Below are 13259 nucleotides of genomic sequence, written 5' to 3'. Positions count from 1 at the left end.
CAGTTAATGGTGGAAACATTCACCAACTATCAGGAGCTAGTAGACAGCGCTCTCATGATTGAAGGCAAGCAACAGCAGATAGAGAGCCGCAAACGGAAGTATGGACAAGGGAAGTACAACTCTGGAGCCCAGCAGAAGCCACGTTTTACCCCGAACTCGGGAGGACATACCCATCATAACCATGGAGGCCATACTCACAATGGAGGAAGTTCACATAACCACAGTGGCCCCAAGAATGGCAATGGGAGTGGAGGAAACAACAATCAGAACCGTTCCAACCCAGCCAGACCCGCTAAGAAGGATCTGAGTCACGTTACCTCTTTCAAGTGCGGGAAGACCGGAAATTACGCCAATGAATGTCCTGAGGTGAAGAATGGTAATAGCAATGGAAGCTTTGGGAAGAAGCCCAACCCTTTCACTAGAGGGCAGGTGAACCACGTCAACATGGAAGAAGTTGAAGAGCAGCGCGATGCAGTTATTGGTAAGTTTTTGATTAAGTCATTTACTGCTATTGTTCTTTTTGACACTAGCGCATCGCATTCATACATATTAAGGGGATTTGTGGATAAGTTTAAGTTGCCCACCGTAGCCCTAAAGACACCTATGTTAGTAAGCTCACATGGAGTGGAGTATATGGCAAGCAGAGGATGTTTTCAAATGCCATTGACCATAGGTAGGCATGTTTTCCCCTCGGATCTAATAATTTTGGAGTCACAAGGATTGGATGTGATACTAGGCATGGATTGGCTATCGATGTATGGAGGAAATATCGATTGTGCTAGTAAGTCAATTCTCCTCACCACCCCAGAGGGTAAACGGATCAAGTATGTGTCTAGGCATGCGCGAAGGAGGACCCAAGTAAATTCACTCTTGGGAGTTGTTCAGGAGGAAGTGCCAGTTGTGAAGGATTATTCCGATGTGTTCCCAGAGGAATTACCAGGCATGCCACCAGATCGAGATATAGAATTTTTGATAGCATTGTTGCCAGGCACCGGACCAATATCGAAGAGACCATATTGGATGCCCGCAAATGATCTGGAGGAAATTAAGAAGCAGATTAAGGAGTTATTGGAGAAAGGTTATATTCGACCAAGTTCATCACTGTGGGGAGCCCCAGTGCTCTTAGTTGAGAAGAAGGATGGATCCTTGAGAATGGTTGTTGATTATCGTGCACTAATTAAGGTGACGATCAAGAACAAGTACCCACTACCAATGATCAATGATTTGTTTGACCAGCTGTAGGGAGCTAAAGTATTCTCCAAGATCGATCTTCGATCAGGATACCACCAGCTGAAGATACGAGAACAGGATATACCCAAGACAACTTTTACCACAAGGTATGGGCTATATGAGACTAACGCCCCTGCATATTTTATGAGTATGATGAACAAAGTGTTCATGGAGTTCTTGGATAAGTTTGTTGTGGTGTTCATTGATGATATATTGGTGTAATCGAAGAATGAAGAAGAACATAAGGAACATTTGCGCTTGGTCCTCAAGAAGCTCAGGGAACATCAGTTATATGCCAAGTTCAGCAAATGTGAGTTTTGGTTGAAGGAAGTCGGATTTCTCGGACATGTTATATCTGGAGAAGGTATAGCAGTAGACCCTACTAAGGTTCAGTCTGTCACAGAGTGGTTGGCACCCACCTCAGTTGGAGAGATACGCAGTTTTCTTGGACTCACAGGATATTACCGGAGATTCATTGAGAATTTTTCCAAGATTGCGAAGCCCATGATGGAGTTATTGAAGAAGGACACCAAGTTCAAATGGACCAAAGAATGTGAGGCCAGTTTTCAGGAGTTGAAGAAACGTTTAGTTACAGCCCAGTGCTAATTCTTCCGGATATACGCAAGGATTTCCAAGTGTATTGCGACACTTCTCGTCAAGGACTTGGAGGTGTACTTATGCAAGACGGAAGAGTTGTTTCATACGCCTCACGACAGCTTCGACCTCATGAGTTGAATTATGCCACGCATGATTTGGAGTTAGCAGCCGTAGTGCATGCTCTCAAGACCTGGAGACATTTTCTTATTGGAAACCGTTGTGATGTATACATAGATCATAAGAGTTTGAAGTATATCTTCACGCAGAAGGATTTGAATCTCAGGAAAAGGAGATGGTTGGAGCTCATAAAGGATTATGATATAAAGCTACATTATCATCCAGGAAAGGCCAATGTTGTAGCAGACGCTTTGAGCCGCAAGAGTTATATGTCAATACTATCGTGACTGGAGGATTACCTCGAGAGTTAGCCGAAGATCTCAGAGAACTTCGTTTGGAGATAGTTCCTAGAGGTTTTGTAGCAGCATTGGAGGTTCAGTCCACATTGTTGGGAAAGATTCGAGAAGCCCAGAAGACTGATAAGGAGATTGCGGAGATAAAGGAAAAGATGAGTAAAGGAAAGGCCAAAGGTTTTCGTGAGGATGAAAACGAAACCTTATGGTTTGAGGATCGTATATATGTGCCCAATGACCCAGAGATCAAGAAGTTGATACTTCAGGAGGCTCATGACTCGCCATACTCGATTCACCCCGGAAAACCAAGATGTATTTGGATTTGAAGGAACATTTCTGGTGGACAGGTATGAAGAAGGATATTGCCAAGTATGTAGCCGTATGCGACATCTATCAGAGAGTCAAGGTAGAGCACCAGAAGCCAGCAGGTTTGCTTCAGCCTATGCCGATACCCGAATGGAAGTGGGATAAGCTTGGCATGGATTTCATCACCGGATTACCCAGGACATGATCAGCATATGATTCTATTTGGGTAGTAGTTGACCGCTTGACCAAAGTAGCTCATTTTATCCCTGTGAAAACCACTTATATGACCGCGAAGTTGTCCAAGATATATATTACCAGGATCGTATGTCTGCATGGAGTTCCGAGGACCATCGTATCAGATAGAGGAACACAGTTTACCTCAAAGTTTTGGAATCAGTTGCACCAGACTTTGGGTACCAGGCTAGAATTCAGTACAACCTTTCATCCACAGATAGATGGACAGACCGAGAGAGTCAATCAGATTCTGGAGGACATGTTGAGAGCTTGTGCGCTAGATTACGGATCTAGTTGGGATGATAATTTTCCTTACGCAGAGTTCTCGTACTACAACAGCTACCAGGCTAGTTTGAAGATGGCCCCTTTCGAAGCTTTGTATGGAAGGAGGTGCAGGACACCGTTGATGTGGGATGAAGTTGGGGACCGACAATTGTTCGGACCAAATTTGATCGGAGAGTCTGAAGAGAAGGTTAGGTTGATTCGTGATAGACTGAAGGTAGCTCAGTCCAGGCAGAAGAGTTATGCTGACACTAAACGCAAGGAAGTATTTTATGAAATCGGAGACAGATCATATCTTCATGTGTCACCACTCCGAGGAGTTAAACTATTTGGAGTTAAGGGAAAGTTAGCCCCAAGGTTTGTAGGACCGTACCAAGTTTTGGAACGTATGGGAGAAGTTGCCTACAAGTTGGAATTACCCGAAGGATTGTCAGGAGTTCATGATGTATTTCACGTTTCACAGTTGAAGAAGTGCCATGCAGAGATGGCTGATATTCCTCTGAGAGATACAGTGCCCCTGGAAGCAATACAGTTGGAAAGTGACCTAACTTATGAGGAGAAACCTGTCAAGATTCTCGAGTTTGCCAGTCGAGTTACACGCAGCAAGGTTATCAAGTTTTGCAATGTTCAATGGAGCCACCATACCGAGGAAGAAGCCACCTGGGAGCGAGAAGAAGACCTACGGAAAGACCACCCACACCTATTTTCTAGCCAACCCAAATCTCGAGGGCGAGATTCATCTTAAGGGGGGTAGGTTTGTAACATCCCAATTTTCAATTTGGATGTTAATCATAGGTCATCATATGCATCCATGATTCTAGCAAGTTGAATTGGTTTTATTTGGACATTTTGATCCTAGAAGACCTTAAGCAACTCAGGGACCATTTGAGAGAGTTGGAGGTTTTCATAAAAATTCCACTTTTGAATTTTCAAATTTGGTAAAATTGGATCAAGGTGATTTTTATGTGAAATTATTTTCCCAATTATTTCAAAATTAATAAATAAGGAGAGAAGATAATATGACTTCTTAAAAACACAGGAAATAATGGAAATTTAATTTTGAATAAAAATATATTTTCTATTTGATTTTTATTTGAGATTTTATTCGGTTAAATTAGGAAAAAAATTGCATTTTAGCCCAAAAATTGTTCATGTTGTCCTAAATATTAGGAGAGGACGTGAAAATTATTTTTGGGATTTTAGGATTTTTATTTATTTTATTTTTTGGCAAAACTATTAAAAAAAATTCTTCATTCGGACCGACCGGGCCGAAGGCCAAGCCGGCCCAGTCGCCGCCGCCTTCCCCGCTGCGCCGCCGCCCATGACCAAGCCGGACTCCGGCAAGGAGTCCGACGCCGCCCCGCCTCCGTCGCCCCCTCGCCCAAGCCGCACCCCGCCCCTCCCCTTTATAAGCCGCCGCACCCCCCTCTTCCCTCACCGCCGTCGCCCGCCTCCCGCAGCAGCAGCAGCCGCCGCCTGCCGCAGCCGTGCCACCCCGTGCAGCCCCGCCGCCCGCTCCCTTCGCCGCCGGAGAACGCCGCCGCCGCCGCGCCTCTCACCGGAGCCGCCATCGCCGATCCAATCCGAGCCGCTGGTTTTTTTCGCGTACCGATAAAATCCAAGAAAAACCCGCCTGATTTTTTTATTAAGTTCGGTTTAATTCGTAGATCGGTTTTATTTTTTTTGAGTTTGTTAATTAGCGAACGTTCACCCGATTTGTTTTATTAGCGAACGAATTCGTTCGATAGTTTCTGTTAGCGAACGTTCGTTCGTTAGGTCTTTCTTTTTAGTTTTATTTTCGGCCAGGGACCTATCTGTAATTATCTTTTATCGCAGTTTAGTCCCTGATCTTTAAACCTTCGCTACTTTTTGCTCGTTTATCCAAATCCAGTGAAACCAACGCCAAAATCTTCGTCTTGTTCCCCTCTATTCAGATAAAAAACTTGAACATGATTTTTTAAATTTAAAATTTAGTTTCAAGCAGATTTGAATTTGAACTTCTTTTGATCGTAGTTTGAATTTCTTAGCTGTGATTCGATTGATTCTTTTTGCAAATGGAAGCTCTTCGTTTGAACTTTCTGTTTTGAGTGCTTATGTATGCTACTATTTGTTCACGATGGAGTTTCCGGAGTGCGAATCGTGCTACAAGGAATCAATAGGGTTTTCCGATGTCAGCAAGGCAAGTAACACTTTGATCATATCCCTTTATTACCCAGTTTTTATGCATTAGTTTCAACCCTCAAACATTGCATGGTTAGAATTTGATAACATGTGGGTATTGGGAAGTAGATGATGAGGTAGGAACCTATTGTCTTATATCAAACCCAGGGTATTGTTACTATGTTATGCTTATACTACTAGGCTATGCTTGTAGACGTGGTTTGGTATGAGAGATTCATGAAAGATGTGAGAGTTATTATTAACTAAGGGTTAACTTAAGGTGGCTACTTAAATACACATCTGGGTGGATTGGTTGTGGGCACCTGAGGTTATACCAGTGTTGTCCAAGGAGATCCCGAGGAACCCGTGTGATCATCCTATGGTTTGCCACCCGGGCTCAAAGGGATCATACGATTATTCATGCTAGAAACTTCCGTGTGCAGCCACATGCCATTATGGGCTCTGGCATAGTTGAGTAAGTTGTGGGAAACCTTTCCATGATAGGCTAGCAGATGTAGGGGAATTGTAGGTGTACCGGCCTATCTATCGGTTAAGGGGACCTCTTCAGAAAGACTGTGTCTCGGTCATCCGTTTCTCAAACACCATGTAGTGCGAGAAATACAACGGAGGAGATCAATTCTTGTGGGGAAAAGTGTGCAAACCTCTGCAGAGCGTACAATCTAATCATGGTTAGCCGTGTCCCTGGTTATGGACATCTTGAGTATCTGGTACTTGAATTATTGATTTGATCTCATCACTATACTTAATTAATTTGTTGGGTTATTGATATTATTTTGGGATTGAGTTAGGGTTACCATCTCAATATTTTCAACAAACTTGTAGTTAAATAAAATATATTCCTTTGTTGTAGGGAAAAAATTAGCTTTATGCAAATGATAACCATAGAGCCTCCACCAGCCATATATGCATGTAGTGTTAGATGTTATTTGTTCATTGCTCTATAGTGTTATCTTACCAGCATATTCCATGTGCTGACCTACACGGCTGCAACGTATCATGTTGCAGAGTTTTCAGACGAAGAGTAAGGTGCGCTAGGTCGATGTCGTGCACTCAGTATTGTCGTGGAGTTGGATGGACTCATTTATCTTTGATGCTTCCGCAGTTATCTTATTTAGATGGCCTTCAGCCATATTATTATAGTAAGTACTATTTTTGAGGCACTTGATGTAATAAGTGTGTGATTGAACAATGTTACAAATCCTCAAGTACTGTGTGTGTCAGCAATACCGATCCAGGGATGACACTTAAGCATAGAGACTTGACTGTCTGAGGTCGGGTCGCTACAGCATGCACACTCCATGTATAGGTATCTCTCGCACACAATGTATGACTCTCTAGTCTAAGCTAAATATGTAGGGTGCACTCATCGTACGCGCACAAATTCCCTATCTTGTCGTCTGTAACTCTCTCACGCACCACTCTGCCGTCTCGGGGATCTTCCCTCTCTCTCTCTTGAACTCTCTATCTCCCTAGGTCACAAACACATGCATATTTCACTCACAATGTATAGACCCATTTAAAACTCTCTCCCTTATTCTTTCTCCATCTCACACGCACACACACACATAATTCTCCCGCCTAGCTAAGTATGCCTATCTCTCACTCTGTTGTAGGCACACGCACCCCTAGGTATATAACTATTTCTCAGTCTCCATCACAAACATGCCCATTGGCTCTTTCCCTCACTTGGTCTATCTCGATATCTCTCCAGGTATCTTTCTAGCATGCACACACCTCGTCTCTCGATCTCCCACCCATATATTCCCATCACAATCTCGAGGGGGTCTCTCTATCACAAACACACCCTCTCTCCCCCGTGCCTCCATCTTCGTCTCCGTACCTCCATCTTGACCTCTATCCCTTGTTGGCCAAACCTCTGTTGGACAGGTGTTATGGGGGGTTCTCTCTCTCCGCTGCAAACAATCACACACTAGCTATCTCAGTGCATCTCCTCACCTCGCTTTTCTATCTCGGGGATGCATGCGTGATAATTTTGCATAAGACACGCACAATTTCTCTCTATTTTACCGTGTGCTGTCCCTTTCTCTTCCACACACACACACACTCTCTCTTTTTTGCACACTCACTCTTTCTCCTTCACACACACTTGATCTCTCTGGAATTAAGTGCTCTCTTTGGTGCATAGCATATAGATTTTTTGAAAAACAAACCACACAAAGTTTGACCAGGTATGTGGAGAAAAACATTTCCATCTAGAACAACAAACACATGTCATTAGATTCATCAGAAGATGTAGTTACATATGATGTATCTTTGGTATTGTAGATATGAATAATCTTCCCTGTAAACTTGGTCAAAGTTTCCAAAGGTTCACTTAAAAAAATTATGCGCACTACATTATCAAATGGAGAGAATATCTCTTTCTCTCTCTCAACTCTCTCACACACCACTCAGCCGTATCGGGGCTCCTCTACCTCTCTCAAACTTTATATCTCCCTAGGTCACACATACACATATCTCACTCGCACTAGATAGACCAATCGAACACTCGCCCTCTTGTTCTCTCTCTATCTCCCAAGCACCCCCCTACGTACCATAATCTCTCACTCCATCATAGGCACATGCACTCCCTCCTAGGTATGACTACCTCTCACTATCCATCATCAACACACGTATTGTCTCCTACCATCCCTAGGTCAATCACGATCCCTCTCGGGGTATCTTCTATCGCGCACACACCTAGTCACACTCGATGTCCCACCCATGTAGTCCCATCACGATCTCAAGGGGATTTCTCTGTCACAAACACACACTCTCTCCCTCCGCATGCCTGCAATATCTCCATAAGTCTATCTCGACCTCTCTCCCTTGTTTGCTAGACTTTCTCTCTCTGTTGCAAACAACCACACACTATCTCCTCACATTGCTTCCGGCCTCGAAGATGCATCCATGATATGTTTGCATAGGACTCACACACTTTTTCTATGCTTTATCGTGTGTTGTCCATGTCTCTTTCACACAGACACTCTCTCTTTCTCTTTCACTCACTCTCTCTCTCTAGTTAGGGTACTCTCTTAGGTCCATAACTTATGGATGTTTTGAAAAGTCAAAACCTCACAAAAGATTGACCAGGTATATGTGGAGAAAAACATTTACATCCGGAATGATCAATAGATTCATCACAAGATGTACTAAGTTCACATCATATATCTTTGGTATTGTAGATATAAGTAATTTCTTTATAAACTTGGTCAAAGTTTCAAAAGATTGATTTAAAAAAATATAGGCACTACATTATCGAACAAAGTTAGTATCTCTCTCTCTGTCTACTAAGTATCTCTCACGGGCCTTCCCTCTCACTCGATCTCTCTTTACCGAGGGATTATATGGTCATTGTGTCAGCGTATAGCTTCGTATATTGTTTAGTAGACGGGTCAACCAGTCCACATGTTGCCTTGTCAGCTCGTGTTCTCTATCTTGGTGTGCTAGCCCATGTGGAAATGGGTGAATATATATAAAATAGAGGCCCATCTGACACGATGAAGTAAACAAAGTTGAAACCACTCGTGGTAGCACCCCACACACTAGTAAATTGAGGGCACATTCTTCCGCGTGAAGGACGCACTCACGCACACTACACCACTAAGTGGCGGCATGCACACAAGGATGCACTCGCGCACACGCAACACACAATACACACCAGCACACGTGTACACCTGAGTCGCCGCCGACAGAGATCGACAGCGAGGTAGCCAACAAGCGGAGGCGGCTCGAGCCAAAACCGCATCCAGCGAGCCTGGACTTCATCAGCAGCCTCCCCGATGACATGCTACTAGTCATCATCGCCCTCCTCCCCACCAAATAGGCCGTACGGACCACCCTGCTCTCCTGGCGGTGGCGCCCCCCTCAACCTCACTATTGACAGATGCCTCTGCGATGGGGATTGCAAACGCATGGCCGCGTCTCCAAGATCCTTGCATCGCACCCTGGGCCAGCCAGTCGACTTGAGATCCGCATGTCCAGTACCAACTGCAAGGTCCAAGCCAAGTTCGATGAGTGGTTCTTATCCCCCGCCCTAGATCAGCTCAAGGAGCATAGGTTTGAAGCCGGACAATGTCGCTCTCTCCCGACGTCCACGCTCCACCTCAAGCCAACACCGCGCCGCGCGAGGTTCAACTCCTGCTATTTTCCCCAGATTAATGTCGCGCCCGCCCTTCTTCTCCCTCAACTCAAGCAGCTTGACCTCTTCGACATTGGCATCTCGAAGAAGGCTATGGAGCACCTGCTCGGTGGCTGTACTGTGATCGAGTACCTTCGTCTTCGGTAGATCCACAGGTTCATTATCCTCCACATCGCCTCGACGAATCTTCGATGGATTTATGTGTCTTGCTGGTCCCACAACAAGACATACTAGGGAAGAGATCACTTGAGCTGTTCCACATTATGGTCATCGAGAATGCGCATTTCCTTGAGAGATTGCTTGTATCTGATCTAGAAAGTCCAACAAAATCAGGGTCATTGATGCGCCAAAATTGACAATGTTGGTTTACTCGTCTGCCAAATTCTCTGAACTCATTATTGGATCCATAATCGTTCGGGTACAACACTCATCTTCTTCTCTGTCTTCTTGAAATTAACATTTTTAAATTCCTTCTTGATGTATTTATGACTGTGATCTAGAAAAATGATTCCCACAAGCTTGACCCAGTCTGTGCGCACAGTGAAGATCTTGGCAATAAAATCTATCGGCCCCAATCTGGATCAAGTTGTTGGATTCCTTAGATGCTTTCCGTGCACGAAGAAGCTACTCATCGAGGTGAAACTTCTTTCCTATTAGTACATGGTAATCCCAATGGAGCTCAATTTTTTCGTATTTTTTCCAAATTACGATGACAAGTGTAGTGTTCAAAACTGCATCTACGCACTGCACCGAAATAAAAGTTTTTAGTATTTTTTCTCACGTGTCACCAGCATCATTTTTTGTTGTACTAAGGAGCCTAGGTTAGTCATAGTGTCAAGTAACTTAGACTAGTAGTAACTCTATGGTTAGCCTAAGAGCAAGTATTACCTCCGTCCTGGTTTACTTTTCGTATTTTGTAGTTTCAAATTTTGTCCATAGATTTAACTGACGAAATGTTAATGCATGTCACTAAAAATTATATTGTTGGATTCGTATTTGAACATAATTTCAAATGGTATAATTTTTTATGTCATGCATTGGTATTTTCTTAGGTAAATCTATGGTTAAAATTTTACACTAAATACGAGGTAGTACAAAAGTGGGCTATAAGGACCCTCCACTATGTAGGCCAAAACACGTGCGAAATTCACTTTTGATGCATCGGGCATCGATGCCCTACATTGCTCACGCGGTTCCCCTATCTGGATCACCTACTTTGCTCTGGTTCCAAATTAACTCACACAATGAAAAACACTTGAGTGGGAGAGGGAGAGGACTGAGGCAATAAAAACACTTGTTTGGGAGAGGGAGATGCTGGTGTAGTTGGTTTTATTGATTTGTTTATACATGTGGGTCTGTGTTCATAGTGGTGCCAACTCTCTCACATTGCTAGAGCGGTTTCAAAATCTTTTGATTTGACATTGACGCGTATTATGTGGCATACTTTTGAGAAGTATGGCATTGGCCACATAGCGGAAGGAAACAAATGCCCAAGCACTTCATGTGCTCCTAGGTAAATGAGAGGAAAGACAAAGAGAGAGATTGAAAAATTAGAGCCAACCCTATCATATGAGCGAATGATATTGGTAGCTCTTGATGACACGACAATCTTATACAACCAGCTCCTCTAATATGATCTTTTATTTTGTAGACAAAAAAGACCCGAAAGTGAAAAATGTGCTGCAATATAACAGTCTCATCGAACGCCTTGATCTCCAACTAATAAAAATTGATTTGATCGACTACCGAGTCAACACATCTGAGATTAAATTGGCTAGGTTCTTTGTTCTGGAGGCAAGTGTGCTCATAGTAATGAGGTTTGGCGTTCTCTGGCGCAACAATGAATGGCGTGCTCATCACCGCAAGCGTCTAAGACTAGATGACAAATCCTCCGCAGAAGCTGATTTTTTTTTTTGAAACATCAAGTCGCAAGAGACTGAAAAATTTATTTGCCCATTAGTGACATGTAGGGCGGCAGATTTTAGTTTGTACGATAATGTTGCATGCACCTGAAGTAACGAAAGTTCTTACATAAACTTCCTAATAATTCCCTCTTCGTACGTGCAACGTTACTCCTAGCATTTGTAAATATCGGTTTGAAACTTGTAATATTACGACTATCCAGAACGAGGCCCTATGTTACGATAAATGTTCGCGCACATAGGTGCAGCGACAATATACCCATTACTCCAGTACAATATTTATTATTACTAGTGGCACCGCACTGGAAAATTGGGCTAGTTGTAAGCAGGCTAGCTCTGCAGCCATGATGATAGTTACTGCACACGATGAGGCTGACTTTGCTATGCCGAACCCGCCGCCTACACTCAAGTGTCATCTCCGGCGCAGGGTCTTGTCGCTTCACTGTGAGGAGCAGCACATAATAATTTGACCAGCGGGTAGTACAATACTACTACCTTGGCAGTACTACTAGTACTAGTGCCACCGTCTGGATTTAGTAGTACTACCACCTCCGTCTGGATATAGTATTTGACTAGCAATATCTAGTAATGCATGTCACAAATAATATACTAGTCCCTCTATAAATAAATACATGGAGTATTGTTTCATTCGGTTTTGAATGTAGTTTCCGATGATATTATACACTCTCCGTTACGGTAGATGGCTCAAATATGAAATCTCCACATGCAATGACATTAATTATCAAATAAACATCAAGTTCTCTCGTTTTTTCCCAACTTGGTCTCGGTGAGATGACTATAGTACACCGGTACGGAGGGAGTAAGGGCCGAGGAGTAGATGGCCACCACACACGTGAATGCAACGCAGTCTGCACTTCTCATATAAAGGCTCCCACTAGTCCAATCCATCTATGAATACTACGCACCTACGCACCCTGCAAGAGTGATCACTCCAATCGCAAGATCAGTTGGCCAAAAGCTAGACCCATGGAGGCGATGAGCGCGACCATGAGCCGGCTGTGCTAGATGGTCCACGACGTCGGCTTGCAGCCCGGCACCGAGGTACGTCTCCAGGTCGTGCTTGAGGCCGCCAGGGCGAGAGGCCTCCAGCTTCGTCCTCTTGTTCGAAGAGGCCCTCGTCGGCTTCCTCAACAAGTTCACCATCGTGAAGAAGCTCGCGGATGACCTTGACATGCGCCTCCAGCCCACGCGCACAGGCTCTATGATGCCCGCTACCCTCAATGGCCTCTATGGTGACGACCACTTTGACGCACTGGTGGTTCTGCGACTGCCCGCCGTCGCGCCGGAGAATGTCCACCTCGATGTCGCGCTCGCCGCGCAACGCCCGGCTCAGCAAGACACCATCGACATAATCACCCACGTCTACGAGCAAATCGTCCACAAGGACTACTACGTGCCATAGGAGGACGATAGGACGCTGGCCTTCTTCGACCGCAGGTCAACCTTGGACGACATTGTTCAGAAGCACGTTGAGCTCGCCGCCAATGCCGCTGCTTCTCACCTGTCGGTTGGTGACCCGGTGCACTAGGGCGAGAGGATGTCGTTGAAGTTTCCATATGCATCTTTATTTTTGTGTCAATTCCATGTATACTGTAATTTTCTTACCTTTTGCATCAACTTCATAACTTACATACCTACCATGCATGAACCGTGCCGCAACCAAACTTCTTATATATTAATATTGACATGTAATGGGAATGTTTAGGTCCCATGCAAGAAATGGGATGTATTTCAAGATTCTAGGTGGTTCAATTTGCGAAGGCACACACATAAACAACCAAAACAAAGTCATTTTGGAACAAAGAGCTGCCACATTACAATCGGAAACCTAAGTAGTATTGAAACCGTGGGCGTTCTACTAACCATTTAAGTGTTGCCATGCGTCCCTCTACTAATTGTCTACTAGGAGGCGACTTGCGGATGGTACTACATCTG

Source organism: Aegilops tauschii, chromosome 2 (genome assembly GCF_002575655.3).
Source record: "Aegilops tauschii subsp. strangulata cultivar AL8/78 chromosome 2, Aet v6.0, whole genome shotgun sequence".
Classification (NCBI taxonomy): Eukaryota; Viridiplantae; Streptophyta; class Magnoliopsida; order Poales; family Poaceae; genus Aegilops; species Aegilops tauschii.
Note: the sequence above shows the minus strand (reverse complement) of the source record.